This window comes from Rhipicephalus sanguineus, chromosome 3 (assembly GCF_013339695.2).
Source record: "Rhipicephalus sanguineus isolate Rsan-2018 chromosome 3, BIME_Rsan_1.4, whole genome shotgun sequence".
Lineage (NCBI taxonomy): Eukaryota > Metazoa > Arthropoda > Arachnida > Ixodida > Ixodidae > Rhipicephalus > Rhipicephalus sanguineus.
Genome location: NC_051178.1, coordinates 92,704,324 through 92,718,899, shown reverse-complemented (window position 1 = coordinate 92,718,899; position 14,576 = coordinate 92,704,324).

Below are 14,576 nucleotides of genomic sequence, written 5' to 3'. Positions count from 1 at the left end.
CCCTTTGTGGAGTGTCGATGTCTACGCACGTCATCCGCCTACCTCATCGACAGAACTTTAATAACTGATGGGGTTTAACGTCCCAAAATTACAATATGATATGAGAGACGCCAGAGTGGAGGGCTCCGGAAATTTTGACACAGTGGCGTTCCTTAACATGCACCTAAATCTAAGTACGCGGGCCCAAAGCGTTTTCGGCTCCACCGAAAATGCGGCCGCCGCGGCTGAGTTTCGATCCCGCAATCTTCGGGTCAACAATCGAGCACTATAAACACTAGACCACCGTGGCGGGCATCGACAGCACTTTCAAAATGCCAAAGAGGGACTGGTTAGTGCAGAAGTGCGAAACAGAGCGTCATTCAATGTTGATATCACTGCCACGCGCACACCCACCCACACAAACGGCCACAGCACTTTCTAGTCGGACACGGTTTCAAGGCGACGCGTTTCCTTCGTTATTCGGTGGCACCGTGACACCTGAGGAGATGAAGCGTAACTCGATGTCGAAGATAGCGAGTGATATAAACAATATTAAAAGCGAGAGAGGAGAAAGTGCGCCTCCTGAAAATTCCTCTTCTCGGCGCGCGTCGCAATAGATATCACCGACGCGCAGCGCTCTGGTCGGGGAGCGTGGCGCCGAACTCTCCGGAGGGCGTGCAGAGGCAGAGCCGTGCGTTCCCATGACCGCTCGGGAGTCTCGAATTGACCGCGCCACTACACTGTTGCGCCATCTGTATGTCGCTCTTGTATTTGCAGGCGTACGTTTCGCCTGACAAATGCGGTGACTGAGATGATCACATACGCTTATGCTACCGAAGAACTAAGACATGACTTTGGTAATGGGCGTCTTCAGCGTATAACAACTGCTGAACATTCTATACTAAGATGCGGTTCACCTTTCTCCATCTGCAGATTTCAGCTATAGGAAAAAGACTAGTAATTTATTTTACAGCAGAGCTGATAAGGTCGATACTGGCCGCGTGTAACAGATGGAAAATTATCATCCTGATGAACCGGCACGCGCCGTCTTAGTCCTCTTCTTCATCGCCTTCCTCTGCTTCCTCTTCCACTTCCCTACCAGTGCACAGGAGCCGATTTCTCCGGCGAGGGATGCGATGACTTGACAGACGAGAGAACAGGTACACAGCGAGAGAGAAATAGAAATAAAGAAATAGAAAAAATCGCTTGGCAAAAGAAAGATTATTTTGCCGAGGAGAGATTCAAACTCGCGTACCCACGATTCGAAAGCGAGCGCCCTAACCACTAAGCTATCTAGCATGCTAGTACAGCAGAGCATTGTATAGTATCGCACAGCAGGGTGGTGCGAATGGAAAGTGAGGCTGAGGAGGAGGGAAAGGAGAATCAGAGAACAACTACAGAGAGACAGAGAAAGAGAGAGAAATAGAACAAAAACCCGAGCAATTTATTAGTAGCTTTCTTATGCAGCAAAATTTAATTTTCGAATCAGCACAATTTAGAGAAATTGAATGAAAGAACGAAAGATACTTACGAAATCGCCACCAGAAAAGCGATGAGTAAAAGAAACTATAATAAAGCGACAACTTTACTGCAACGAGAGAAAGACACCATTTCGTTTTATGAATGCGAAGAACATGCTTCCTGCGCCGCCGCTGATGGTACCGCGCTGGACGAGAAGAGTAAGAAGAAATGAGAGAAGCGATAATACGTTACGAGACCCCGTTCAGACAACGAAAAAAGTGAGGGCAAACGCCCAGCGAAAAAGCAAGCACGTGAAAGCGGTGCTTGCGTTGCGTGAGAAAATTAAGAAGGCCAAGATTGATGGCATTATAAGTTGAGATATAGAACAACATAAAAACAAGAACGAAACAGGTGCCCAACCATGCACGTCTTCTCGGTTTTCATTTTTTCCCCTTCCGACGCACTCAGCACCTCTGACATCATTTTTCTGCCAAAATATATAAAGATTTGGAGTCAATTTGCGCGCGGATGTGAGCAAATTTGCTCACGTAACGTCGCTCGAATTCGTTCCATACGGTGTTCCGAGTAGGACGCCGCTAAGTACTTGAAAGAGAAGACGATTGCACGTCGAAAACAAAAAAGAAAGAACAAGGAAAGATGGAAGACAACCGATGCTGTCATCAGTGATCAAATTTGATCAACGAACGCGCGGGGTAGTCTCCGGGATCACCATACACTGCGCCCAACAAGCTATTTCGCTTCTCACGATCTTGATGACGCTTCCAGCGCGGAAAATTGCGACAATTTATATACTGGTCAGGACATTGCTGCCATTTACCGACTTGATGCCACTTACCGAGGACTCTTCTCTAAGCCGTGTACGCAATATATGTCTGCCTATCAACCACTCGCCTCCGATAGTATTAGATGACGCAGGAAATATGCTCGCTGGTAGATTTTTTTTTTTTCAGTGCGAATTGCGCAACATGCGAATTGCTCAACGAGTGGGTGTTTTAAAGGCCCACCCATTACAAAGCGCTCATACATATTTAGTCATCATCAGCAGAAAAACATCAACAAAGTGAACAGCTGCTTAGGATCGCATGTTGCCTTACGGACTCGTAGTGGGCCCTTCGCTGATTCGCAAAAAGAGTAATTATGGCCGTAGTGGGCAATTGAGAAGGCGATGCGCACGGGACCTGATTTAGCTATCGCGTTCTACTTTTGAAGGCGACGCTCAACCGTCCTCCAAGTTTTTTTATTGTCCGTGTGATCTTTTTTGCATAGAAACCATTCTTGGCACTTTAATGAGCACATGGTGGTCAATATTAATCCGGGGTCCACCACTATGTCAAGCCTCGATATCACATCCTTGTGTCGACGCGTGAAGCACCAGAAACATAGAAGTTAAACTGCCATGTGGCGTGGCTGATCTCCCCTATTATTCGTACTCACTACCTTTTCAAATAACGTCAACCGAACCAGTGAAAGCATGACAGCTGCCATTCCGAAATTACGTGCAGATACGTTCAGACTACCGCCCCCTTCTGTTGTAGTCTGAAGCAAGAAATTGAAGACTAAAATATTCGCTACCGTCATGCATGCAAGAAAACCAATTTTACTTTGTGTGATACTGTCATGGACTAAGTTAAGCTTCTCCTCACCGATTTAACAGCTGTCATTTGCTAAACAGATCGCGCTGCTTGAGATCCAGCAGGCCGGTGGAGGAAAGACATGGCCATGACAATAATAAGCGATCTGTCTATTTTTTTTATCTTGTCGGCTATTTTTCGGTCACTTAATATAGAGTGCGTTTAGTGTACTTACAATTAAAGGAGCAGCAACTAGGTAGCTATAGCAAAAACGTAAACGCAAGTAATTAACGACACAGGCGAAGTCAGTAGCGGAACAACCGAGTCAAGTCGACGGCTCGATAACTGACATGTATGGCAGCCAGAAGTTTTTTGCCTTTTTGTTATCGTGCTAATGCCGGCAATGACTGGGGCTTTTTCCCTGAAAACTGAGCTGCACACCATTGTTTTTCACTTGAGAAAGGTACGTGACAATATCGCATTAACAGTTCATTATAGCTACCGTAAACACATCAAATTCTAATTTTCCGTACCCCACTGATTCATACTGTGAGATAGAGCATAGCGTGCAAATACAAACTCAACAGAAGAGAAAGCTTTCAAGGCGGTGTGTGCATTGTCTGGCTTTCTCCTCTTGTGTCTGTGTTTGCGCGCCTTACTCTTTTTCACGCGATGAATACCTGCCAACTAGCTCAACTCTCTGGCGCTCTACAAATTGTTGTTTTGTATGATTTTGAAATACCTAATAGCGCCTCCCATACTTTTCCCCTGTAATCTGATATACTTCGGTAACAATACGAATGCTAACGAACTGGGCAAAGACGACGAGATCAAGCGCTGTCCATGTAGTTTTTTTTGATGTCGCCCGATTCTGCACCGTCCGTGCAGTGCGTACAACGAAATAGTTCAGGTTCACAGGTGACAATTTCGAGATCGCAAAATGATTGTTGCCCCATTATCAATTTCGATGTTGGAGAAATTATTATTGAATGATGACTAAGGCAGCATGTTACACATATAAAACTAATCTCACGTCCTTTCCGGTTTCTCTTTGTCGTTTCTCTTTCATGCATACCTGTCACCAGTCGAAGTAACAATATCAAATTTAGGCTTAATGTGATGAAACAGTACAAATTATGTGTTATAAAGCACGCGTTTTGCGCATGGGCTGACTTTGCATGGGCTGACTTTGTACAACAAAGATAGAAAAAGGTTATGTCAACCTCAGCTGCGAAGGATGATATTTACCTGTCCTGTGACGAGTTGTGATAGCAGATTACTGATAGTATCTCAAATACCTCATTGTTCCGTAGACAACAACGTTGTAACGTAGGCCGAACAAGTATAGTCGGCAATTGCTTGTGCATGCGTTATATTTATTCTTAGTCCATGATGGTCCCTGTTTTGTTGCTGCAGTAAATTCTGATTTCATTAATTCTATTAGCGCACGTACTATGCTACAACGGATCACTTTTCATTCCGTGCTCCAGCTCAGGTAACTTCACAGCCCACATCTGTTCACCAGTCAGGCAGTTCCTACACACTAGCAAGTAAGTTTTCAAATGAAACCATTCAGTTTCTTTCAACTCGTGTTCCCCAGTTGGGGTTGTGCAACGCTTCATCATTCAATTAATGTTGCCAAGTTACGTTTCAGAACAGACATGTGATTTCCTACTCGCAAAGACAGGAACTTAAAGCCAGAAAAACTCACAATGGGATTTCCGGAGCATTTCACAACACTGTTCTTGACTGCAACAATTTGCATAAGGCGATAGCTTAATTTCTGCTTACGAGAACCCATGAAATTGCATTATTCGTTATTCGAAGGTCGCAGGTTTGGTCCCTGCCCGCGGCAAGTTATCTTTTCGTCCACTTTTTTTTCTTAAACATTTACCTTACATTTACTACTAATAACATCCCCTGTACATTCCTTGGCATTATTGTCTGTTAGTGCTCATTAATATTGTGTATAACAAAGAAAAACGAGCCCTTCAGATTTCCACTTCTTTCCTTCATTCATAGCGAGGGTCTCGTTCTGGCATACTTGATGCTTTCAGGTGGTATGCGAGGGATTATTGGTCAGCTGCCAGCTCGTAATAAGTTCACGTGCTACGTGACGCCAAAAGGCAGAAAAAGAGTGTTCCACATTAGCCGTCATGGCTACTGGCGGCGCTGAATGACACTCCCACGTTTAAATGTACATATATACCCCATAAAGTGGACGGGGGGATGGCCGCCGCGGTAGCTCAGTTGGTAGAGCATCGGACGCGTTATTCGAAAGTCGCAGTTCGATCCCTGCCCGCGGCAAGTTATCTTTTCGTCCACTTTTCTTCTTCGACATTTATCTTACATTTACTACAAATAACATCCCCTACAAATAACAAAGAAACACGAGCCCTAGGATTTTCACTTCTTTCCTTCATTTTAGAAGTAAGCGTTGAAAATATATAATGAAAAAAAAACAGATAGATAGAGATAAAGGGATAGAAAGAAAGAGGGAGCGAGAAATACAGAGAGAGAGAAAGATGAAAATGAAAGAGTAGGGCAACGCTACGGAAAATCGCATTACGCTAGTAACGTGACATGTTCCCGCCAAAATCACGTAACATTATTCACGTGAAACAAAATGACATAACACTGGCCACGTGATATGTTCCCGCCAAACCCATGGCGTTTAAGCGAGGAAGGGACACGGGCTCGGTAGGGTAGCTTCTTCCTCGGGAGTCCGAGCACTCGCTCCGCTGTTGCTTCAAGCCTTGCACTAATAGCGCAAGCTAGCTTCGCCGCTACCACAGTCTTCGTGCCACAAGTGTGCAGTTGCCCCAATTTTTATTGCGATGGCAATTATATGGACAGACTCGGCAGATTTTTGCCGTCGCCGTCGCCGCCGTCATGCTGCGTATATGTATAAGTATGTATATATACATCAATATCCCAAAGAAAAATAAAACAGAAAAATGCTTCCGAAGCGCGGAATCGAACCAGCGACCCCTGAATTCGCAGCGCGGTGCGCTAAGCACTACTCCACAAAACGTACATCCCTCTGGCAGCTAACGGCGAGCGTTATATAAACACCCTTTACCGTTTGCAGTCCTCCGAGACGGAGGCGCTTATAAGCGTTTCTTCATTACCAGCGAGATGGCGCTAGGAGCGCGCGGGCGCACCTAAAGGCGTCGGCCAGCTCTTTCGCTTCTTATATTTGCGCAGCGAGAACCTTGCCCTTCCGCTGTCTGCTCGCGCGGGCGCCCGGACAAACTGCCGCAGTGTTCCTGATTCTCAGCAGATCGAGCTACGTGGTAGCTCTCACCGCGCGTCGCGTGCGTGTAGCTAAAAGCGTTTCAGATGTCGTGCACGTAACGTACGTGTACTTTTCACGTTTGCGAATGAGAAGTCCCTACGTACGTGAAATTTTTTAACAGGCAAGCTGTTCTTGGTCGAGCCCTTCAAGTCCGGGATCCGTGGTAACGCTTGTGGGCATCATAAACGGGTATGCGCCATAGACATTGGTTATAACCTCACTACTCACCACTGCTCCAGTAAAAATGAACGGAACAGTTAGCCCGACAAGCGGGTATCTGCCACAGAAATCCGTGTGGCCTATCGGAAAACTGTCATCTTCATAAACGCGTATGTGCCACGTAAATCGGGTAAATCCCACTACACACAACTTCTACTGAAAAAAGGAAGAAGGCAGCAGTTAGCCCAAAAAATGGCCTGCGCATTGCCATAGTACCATAGTCACCACTGTCACGTGACACTTTGTGGTTATAAAAAAGTTGGTAGTTATACTACCACCTTAAAGCTTGGCAAAGAGTGTTTAATGAAGAGCAGTGATACAACATATTGGCACTTCTTGAGCAAAGGCTTCTTTGTAAACCTGTGTATAAGAGTAGCATGGTCGAGGTGCAATAAAACTATACTACCACCTGAAAGCTTTACAAAGGTTGTTTCTTTAAGAACACTGATACAACATATCTGAAAGACGTGCAAATCAAAGGAACGCGCAAGCATGACGGAGGGAACGCCACCCGCATCGCTGTCTCATCGGTGTCCGCAAAGGGGAGCTGGTTGACTTTTTTTCTAACACGATCTTTTTTTGTCTTTGCCTAGGTCCTGCCGCGAGTTCAGAGCCCATGCCAACCTCAGCAACAGTGCACCTCGTGTCCCGAGATAATCATGTCTGCTCGAGGCTCATTATTAGTCTCTGGCAAAAATTCAGGAAACACGGTAGCAGAGGCCGTGTAAGGCTATTCCTCGTTCCAGTCTGCTCCCAATGCCATCCCGGTGTACACGTGGGAGTTTTTTTTTTACTTTCTCCACTAGCTTCTTCAACTGACTGAACGCAACACTGCGAAGGAGGCTAGCGCAAACCGCGGCTGCTTGATTGATTGATTGAAGCCTACCAATTATGGCACATACCCACTCTGGGGGATTGGCCAAGAAAAACTACTGTAGCCACGGATGTTAATTACGTTAATTTTTTTACCTCTCTATTACTAAAGTAGAGAAAAAAAACGCGAAGATATAGAGCAATCTAATTACAAAAGGTAATATAGCATATGAAGGATAATTATATTAATTACAATTTTAAGCCGACCAGACAGCTGAGTTTACCTGACCCGACAAAATTTGGCTCTATGACTTACTTTTAATCACATTTTATAATTATGTCGCGAGTATTTTTCCAGTATTTCTTAGACCTTACGTTGGAATACGTTTAGTTGCTGAGATGAAATTACACACAGCATCAAAATTTTATCAGGTCATCCTTATGTTCTTGCTGTAATCTTATGACAGGGCTATTTTCAAGTTGGTATGCATCATCCAGCTCAAGCAAGCGCAATTCTGATGATTTCACTGCATTTAAGTGAGAAGTTTCATTCATCACCAACTTCTTCTTCGCTCCTGTCTGACTAGCTCTGGCGCCGAGTTTCCGCACCTTACATCTCCCAGTTCCCTGAGGCCTATAGTGGTTTTCGAGGACCCGCTGCCTCCAAGGCGGTGAAGACTTCGAGGCATTCCTCTTCTATCTCCTCTCCAACGCTCCTTGGTTGTTAAACATTGTCTTCCTCGTACGTCACCTCTTCACCTCCCGCTTTCTGCGAGAGACGTGCGCGCTAATTCGAAGCGCGCGAGAGAGGAACCATTACAGGAAAGCAATTATCCTGGTTCCAGCATAGATTGTCAACTTGAAGCCAGAGGCATTGTTCCTATATACCGGCGGCTGCCTTTCAGTGTCCCGCGCTGCTTGCTCTAGATAAATCTGAAGCACATTCCTTGCTCTTGCTCCCAGCTTCGTCGCATTACTAGGTGGCTCGCTGGTGAAGTTTAACTCATGCGCTCCCTCTAAAATGTACACAAGTAATTGAGCGCTGAGAAAAAGTATACCGTTTTTTTTAACAAGAGTTGACTCTTTAGCTTTTCGCACATTATCTTGAGTTCCAGAAAACAATCGATGTTCTAGCACCTTAGGACCGCCACAGCCCCGTTGATGTTAGTTTACTTTACATTATATTGGCATTCTTGAGGCTGTCAACCTTTTGCTCCTGGAAGGTTTGAGTACATGTTGTATTGCTTTTCGAGGCTTCCGTGAATAGACATGACATTTGAAAGCAATTTTAAAAGAATTGTAATACTTATTGTGGAAGAAAAAATATAATGTTAAATTGTGGTAGTGATTTTTATTATTTAGGTGATGGTGGTGATGCGAATTGACACTTAAGATTTTCTGCGTAGTGTTTAGTGGTGCAGTAAATACTGGTGATTGCTTTCTTAATAGTGATTTTATATTGACGGCCAAACAGTTCTAAGGACGTTGAGATAAAAAGCTACACAAAGAGTAATAAAATCGGGACGGAATTTACCCGCGAAAAGAGACACGACACAATTGAAAATGTTTCACCTTAATGCCACCCCTGCAGCTGTTATACCGGTGAAGTATTCCCGGTCACAATAGGCCCTAAATTGCGTGAAGACATGTGATGATGCACTGTATAATAATAAGCACATTATTGTTCATTACTACTGAAATTGTTTACAGCATTCATTATTTTCATGTGAGATCAAATCTTTAATTTAGGCAAGCACATTAGTCAAGGTTTGCTGGGAATAGGCCACTGCATTGACACATATATGCATTTATGTAGAAGCGGTATATGAGTTCTGCATTGAAAACAAACACTAACAACGATAGCTTTGACGTCTATTAGATGGAAACGGAATGACTTCATGGCTTCAGAATAGCGACTACTTGCTTTACCCACCCTCACTAACGCCCTCCTCGGCCTTACAAACGTGCCGTTTGGTTTAAGTTTATATTTATTATATCAGTGTTCAATAGGTTGAAACGCAGCATATAAACTACGATGCAGACTCTACATCCCGTAATTAAAATTTGTAAGATATCTACTCGTGCAGCCACTGCTTAAAGGTCTTACTTATTAAGACTACAACATTTCTAGCACACATAACCTAGGTCGAGAGCTTAATGTGGTGCTCGTGAAGTATGAGGTCGAGTTGTACAGCTGTGAGACACCGCAAATATACTTTATTATCATATCTATAGAAGTGAAGCATATATACCCATGGCTGAGATGCAATACACAGCTCCTCTCAAACCGGATATGTGTAGTAAAAATGTTAAAAGATAGAACTTGGCAGTCAAAATAATTTCAGCAGACACCTTGTTATGTGCAGGATTTGGAGCTGCATGGACATTGAACTGGCAGCTGTAATGAGGTGAACCATTAAAAAAAAATTTCACCATCTCCCATGCGGCGATGCGAAGGAGCGCATCGGTCGACCTAGGGTTCTGTTCATCACGGGCACCTTGCCCGATGTTAACGCGTCATTGCATCTAGAGCGCACCATGAGTTTACTGTAGTTTCTGTTGCTGTTACTCATGCCGAACTCTTGTTGGAGCACTCCACGCGATGCGGGTTCATCACACGTCTGCAGAATCTCCTTCCCCGACGCCATCACGTGATTGCTGAGACAGTGTAAAGGGGAAAGGCCACAGCGTCTTACCCTGCCCCTTACACAGGCCCGAACGCGCTAGCGCATGCCAGCACGCGTTGTTTTGATGATGACACGCGCGCTCTGCACGTGTCATCATCAAGGTCGAAGAACAAGACGAAGAAGACTTCTCCTTGGCGCGATCGCGCTCTCGATATGTTACAGATGGCTATGATAGGTTTTAGAAAGCGGACGGTCGCCAATGGAACTACGGACAAAGCCCAGCGCAAAAGCTGCTTCGCATCTAAAAACACGCATCTCCACGAAGTGAATCATGACTAATGGGCGAATCTCTGGGTATCATATGGGTGAGTAACCGTACGTTATCGGAGCGTTGCCCCATATAATGTAATTTGAGTGACATAAAGTGACATAAAGTGACATGAAGAGTCGACGACAAGTGTAAAGGGTTTGTGCTCGTAGGTGTTTATATTCTTCGGTCACAGTTATGAGTGATGTTCGTCTATTGTAAACCTTTTTTTATGCACATACAAGCATATACGTTTCGCCTATAGCAACGATTTTCTATATACCGTGACAGCGGACAGCGAGAGTCCACGACAAAGCTATGTCCTAAGGTCCCTAATGTGTACGTTGATGTCGCCGACTAGTATAAAGGGTCTGTGCTTGCAGGTGCTTTATCTCGTTTTGTCACAATTATGGCTGATATTAGTCTATTGTTACACCTATTGTTTAAACCACGCAGCTCGACGAATTGAATCATGACGAGTGAGCGAGTAGGTGTGTAAGCCCGGACGCCGCTAAACGTATGGACGGACATGCCTGGACCTTAAGGTGCTTCAGCCCCAAGAAAACAATAAGCCTGCGCTAAAAGCGCAGCACAGTACAACGAAGTCCTGAAGAGCGCCACTTATAGAGCTCTTTGTAAACTATCTTGGAGATACTTATACAAGTACACTTACAGGGTACCCCATCGTCTTCATCATCATTATCAGCCTGTCTACGCCCACTGCAGGGCAAAGGCCTCTCCCATGTTCCGCCAATCAACCCGGTCCTGTGCTTTCTGCTGCCACGTTACACCTACAAACTTCTTAATCTCATCTACCCACCTAATTTTCTGTCTCGCCCTCATGCGTTTGCCATCTCTTGGAACCCAGTCAGTTACCCTAATGACCACCGGTTATCCTGCCGACGTGCTACGTGCCCGGCCCATATCCATTTCTTCTTCTTGATTTCAACTATGATGTCCTTAACCCCCGTTTGTTCCCTGACCCACTCTGCTCTCATGCTGTCTCTTAAGGTTACACCTATCATTTTCCTTTCCATCGCTCGCTGCGTCGTCCTCAATTTAAGTTGAATCCTCTTTGTAATTCTCCAGGTTTCTGCTCCGTAGGTAAGTACCGGTAAGATGCAGCTACCGGTAAGTTGCGGTAAGATACAGTAAGATACAGCGAAATCTTGAAGAGCGCCATTTATAGAGCTGCTTGTAAACTCTCTTGGAGATACTTACACAAGTAGTACACTTACAAGGTACCTACTACGCCATAATTCATGATATTTGTGAAGTTGGGAAGCACCGTCTACGCCATTATTCGTCATTTTGCAGAGACGTGAACTACCCGCTAAACATCTGTATGACATTATATGACCTTTGTTGATGCTGTGCCTGATCACGACGAAGAATTACGGCTGAGCCCTTGGTAATAGGTTGGAAGCATTCAACGACCCACTCGCTTGGTATATCGCATTGTGTGATGCCTGGTTACTGAATTCGCGTTTTGTGACATCTGGTGGTGGTTTTCCTCTTCTACCACGCTATATTACATATTATTAGTGTGGTTCCTTCCCAACACGAAGCCTATATAGGTTCTTCTTCCAAAGGAGTTTCAAGCAGTGACATACCCTGTGGTACAATTCTGCGCTGCCACGTGGAGTGCCAAGGTTCGAATCCCGTTCCATCCCGGATGTTTTTTGTTATTTCCTTTTTTTTTATTTCGCGCGATAGTGGTTACCAACACCGGCGGCGGTGGTGGCGGACAACTACGGCGCCAAAAACGAACGTTGTTCTGATCTAAAAACAGCTTTCGCTGTAGAAAAGTGTTGGTTATGTACCTAATCTATCTACCTAACCCATCAATAAATTGCATATCCCACTCTTTTCTTGGCGAACCGTGCAGCAGAAGTATGATTATTGTTCTCATTTAGAGTCTGTAGAACATTCCTGAAGTTTTTTCGACAGAGCGACTCACAGTCATCTTCGCAGCGAATTCGAGGATGTATTGTTGCTCACAGCGAGCTGTGTCGGACGAGGAATGCATTCTGGGTTAAGGAAGTAAGCAAAAAGCACAAATGAAGAGCCACAAAGAAGAGAGACGGAGACAAAGACTCTGTGCTGACTCGTACTTTCCTGAAACTCGTTCTTTCCTTTTTACAACCTTCTCACGGCATTTGTCAAATTCATTTTTTCCGCCTGTCAGGCTTTCTCACATGACGTTCCCGGTGTATTGTGCTGAGGGGACGCTACTTCATGCCAAATATTCACTCGACAGTAAAGAACACGCAGCGCGAACAGAAAGCAGTGAAATACGGTGACTTGCATCTTCTTCTTGTGTGCGTTTGTTTTGTCAACGCGAACTGTGTTGAGAAACACAGTTTGCGCACTATTTTCTGAAAGTGTCGGTTGTCTTTCGATACAGAAAAAGTATGGGGCAGCGTACGAGCGAGAACACATCTAGAGAGCATGACGAGCGGTCACGCGTGCGCATGCATCTCATTGGGAATGCCCGTGTCATTTGCTCGAAAGGCTATGCGTATCTTTCCAAACAGTGTGAGTGAAGCGACGCTCCCTGCAACAGGAATGCGTATATTTATCCTCTAAAAGCATAACGAGAAAGGAAAAGTTCAAAGCTAAACACAGGTGAAACTCCCGTGGAAGCTGTAAATAAGGAGAGGAGGAGGAGGAGTATGGTGTTGTATGTTGCAGATGTGTAATTCAGGGGTGTATTTTCTAGATACATGAAGATATTTTTACTACTCTTACCGCGTGAAGTTCTGGTATGATCGTTAACTCATTTTCTTCAACAGTTGTTTTGAGTGGGTTTTTTCAATGTGAGACATTAGGGTGCACTGCATTTCTTTTCGTCTTGCGAGCTGTTTCTTATCTCAGACCTTGTATTTAGAGCTAATGTTTGCGGTACTGCTACTTTTGAGCAGTCTCAATAACTTTGCATTCGACAAGATTATGCGTGTGGCGATAAGTCAAGGAAAAATGCCATACACATAAAAGTACGTCGATGCTAGAAAGGAAGAGCACTTCATCCACATTTGTCATAAATTACTTCGCTGCTGGCCAAAAATTCGTCCTAGTAAGTCGATTGACCTCATTGCCAGCAAGTACTTGGGATTCCTCGGCGTGACCATGCTAGTTCGTCAATGGTCATATCTTGGGTATCATTTCCTCCTCATTTACCACGTGTACTGCAGTTAGAGAAAGATCCCAACGGGACGTTACATGAATAGCGGGCTTATAAAATTGCTGGGTGCGGTTAGATGGCGAATATGAAAAATGGCTTTCGATGGCAGTAGTTCAATATTATGAAGGTCTAACTAGCTCATTTTAGCTAGATATTGTAGATAGCTTTTCAGTTTAGAAGAGTTCCATAATAAAACTTAAATTATAATAAAGAGAGCAGCTGCCACTATTAGTAAAATTATAAAACAGTGCTTTATAATTATAAAATAGAAGACGAAGAAAGAAGGAACACACACGGCGCTGAACTTGCGACTGGTTTAATGAAAAAAACGACATGTACTTTTCAAGGCGAGCGCGCATGCTCATTGTGAAAAACGATTCACTTGTGAAACCGTAAGGCAAAGCCTCGTGTGAGCTTCCTAGTCACCCCTGGTTAACAGGCCCATTTCTTTCAAAGATAACGCCAGGGAAGGTTGGCTAACGCATTCACTTGCTTTCCTTGATATGTGGAATGCCCCAGCTACTTCTCTAGTGTAGCTCTCGTTATGAACAAACATTTTTCTGTCAACAAAAAACGGCACACACACTGACACTAAAAACAGTGTTTGGACAAGTTAGTTGATATCTTTTGTAATGAATTCTTGTGCTCAAGAAGCCTCGCATTATAGCACCGGCCAGTTTGCCCTATGTATGTACGGTTGCAAACAAAGGTTGCACGGAACAAATATGTTAACATGTTTTATTAGGCAGCCTGAGCTTCTTCCTGATGCCTCGCTCTTCATTTGAACTGCGGCTCCCAACTTGCCCACTTTTTTAGGAGCAGAGGACAGCACATTTAACACCATACCTGGTGCCTACTTTCCGAAACTTATGTGAAAGAGAACGCACGTAAGGCATTACGGCTACCTTTTGATTACGGGCATCCATAATACAGCGCTGCTCTGGGTAGCGTTTCGACGGTTTCAATGCTCTAATTAATGTACTCACACATTCTACAAGAACCGAGTCTTTGAAATCGGCTTCCTTGCAGCGATGCACCTGGGTCTCTAAACTAGTACACATCTTGTGAGAACAAGACTCTTTTACTGCCATACGGG